The 2,686-nt window shown below is 40.2% G+C and overlaps 1 non-coding gene across 1 annotated transcript; it reads left to right on the top strand.

Annotated features, from left to right (window-relative positions):
- The first annotated feature begins 1,879 nt into the window (after positions 1–1,879).
- On the top strand, positions 1,880–1,987 carry LOC112508256. The gene has a single exon (XR_003068639.1). It is a non-coding gene; the product is annotated as a small nucleolar RNA R71 (small nucleolar RNA).
- The last annotated feature ends 699 nt before the right edge of the window (positions 1,988–2,686 follow it).

Below are 2,686 nucleotides of genomic sequence, written 5' to 3'. Positions count from 1 at the left end.
TAAATCTTCCAAATCTTCCAAGTCTTCCAGCTCATCATTTTCTTCCAATATGTCCTCAAGATTTTCCCAAAATGTTATTTTTGTAGGGAACGTCAATCAAACTTATTTCTAGATCTTCACCTAAAGCATATATGACTGAACAATCGTCTACCTCTCCATAAAACTTAAGGGAATTAAACACATTAAATTTCACTTCCGGATCACTAACTCTCATGGTCAACTCCCCCTTTTGAACATCAATTAAGGTTCTCCCGGTTGCAAGAAAAGGCCGTCCTAAGATGATGGAGACATTCTTGTCAGCTTCATACTCCAAAACTAGAAAATCGGCCTGAAAAATAAATTTATCGACTTGGACCAAAATATCCTCTATTTTATCTTTAGGATACGCAATGGACCTATCGGCCAATTGTAAAGTCACGGTTGTTGGACGGACTTCACCTATTCCTAGGTTGTTAAAAACTGATAATGACATAAGATTAATGTTTGCCCCCAAATCACATAGGGCATGGCATACTTCTTTTCCTCCTATCGAACATGGGATGATAAAACTTCCCGGGTCTTTTAACTTGGGAGGAATTTTACAAGTAAGGAGCGCACTGCATTCTTTGGTCAAAGCAACCGTTTCAAAATCAATCAACCTTCTCTTTTTATGCAAAATATCTTTTAAAAATTTAAAATAGCTAGGCATTTGCTCGAGAGCTTCTACCAAAGGTATGTTAATGTGAAGTTGTTTAAAGATGTCCAAAAACTTCTTAAACTGCTCGTCCACATTGTTGCTTTTCATTCTTTCTAGAAAAGGTAAGTTCTGCAAATCTGGAGCTGGTTGAACAGATCTGGTTGGTTGGACAATGGGCACAATCTTCCCACTGTCGAGTTTTTTAACAGAGAGCTACACATTACTGGAAGTTGAAACAGGGACTGTTTTCTAGACAGAAACAGATTTTTGAGTTTCTTTCGTGGAAGGACTCAAAATTAGAAAATTTGACACATCAAAAGCATGTGAAACCTCATTTTGATGTGTCGGTTCTTCGACGGTTTCACTTATATCATCATTGACTTTTGAACTCTCCTCACTCAACACGATCACGACTTTGATATGTTCTTTACCCTTAGGGGTTTCCGTGTCACTAGGCAAAGTTCCTAAAGGTCTACCCTTGAGATCGGCGGCAAATTGGCCGAGTTGGGTTTCGAAACTCCTTAACGTTGCATTGGTTTGGTTTATAAAACCTTTAAGTAATGATTCGAGTGAACCATTACCGTCCGATGCATTTTGCCTAGGCATGCGTAAGTGTGAGGATTGTCCATTTTGGTAATTGTGCGAAGCATCTTGCCCATATCCCGGGGGATTTTGTGGCCGATTTTGGACTTGAGTAACCCCAGGGGTTGAAGTCCAGGATTTTCAGTCCAAGAAAAATTGGGGTGAGTCCTCCAATTTGAATTATATGTGGGAGAAAATGGGCTATTTCTAGCATGACTCCCAACATAATTCACCGAGACGGGATTTCCGGGGCAATATTCATAAGAATGGCCCTCACCGCAAAATACACAAGATTCAGTCATAGGTGGGTTGGACATTATGGATTGAACTTGATTATTCTCTCCATTTAAACGTAAATTGTTTTTAACCAAATTAGTTAAAGCTACAAATTGAGCATTTAAAGCAGAGATGGCATCAGTTTCATGGATGCCTGAAGCAGATTTAGAAACAACAACATGAGGATTTGACCATTCGGTATTATTATTTGAAATTCGTTCCAAAATGTCATGTCCTTTGTTGTAAGACTTAGCTGTGAACGCTCCACCGGCCGTTGCGTCAAGAATAATTTTAGCGGAACTGGAGAGACCATTATAAAATGTCTACAATTGAATGCGATGAGGGATTCCGTGATGAGGACATTTCCATAGAAGGTCCTTAAATCTCTCCCATGCATCCGAAACCGCTTCCATCTTCTTCTTGTCGAAACGTCATAATTTCATTTCTAATTTTTACGTTCCTCTTCGGAGGAAAGTATTTTTTTCAAAAATTTCTCCGCCAAATCATTCCAAGTTAGAATCGAGTTTGGTGGTTGAGAATTTAGCCATGCTCTAGCTCTATCTTTCAATGTGTAAAGGAAAAGCGTCAAGCGTAAGGCTTCTTGTGTAACTCCGGGAATTTGAAAATGATCCGTCATTTCGATAAAAAATTTTAAATGAGAGTGCGAATCTTCCGACGATAATCCCCCAAACTGACCCATTGCGGAAACCATTTGGAACATTATCGGTTTTGGTTCAAAAGCTGTCGCTGTCATTTCGGGCCTACCTATTCCCACGGCCAATTGACTGAATTCGGGAGTTGCGTAATCCCGTATGCCTTTATTTTTATCATCGGCAATATTAACCGTGGCCTCCCGTAGAGGTGGATTATCCCCCATGGTACGGTTACGATTATTTCTACCTCTTCTACGTCTTCTAATGGTTCTTTCTAATTCAAGATCAGGAGGTAAAAGTTCACCGAATTGTAGCCTTGGCATACAACACGGGAAGTACGAGTGAAACAAAAGAACAAGGCTCAAATGAAAAATGAATATCTCAGGATAAAAATCACGTTACCTTCCCCGACAGCAGCGCTAAAAACTTGGCAGGCTAGGATCGTTCGTGTTCTCCTAATGGGTAGAATGTCCCCACAGTGGCGGTGCAAGTGCACGCC

This window comes from Cynara cardunculus, assembly GCF_001531365.2.
Source record: "Cynara cardunculus var. scolymus isolate 2C chromosome LG 2, CcrdV1, whole genome shotgun sequence".
NCBI classification, from domain to species: Eukaryota; Viridiplantae; Streptophyta; class Magnoliopsida; order Asterales; family Asteraceae; genus Cynara; species Cynara cardunculus.
Note: the sequence above shows the minus strand (reverse complement) of the source record. Positions and strands in the feature narration are given on the sequence as shown.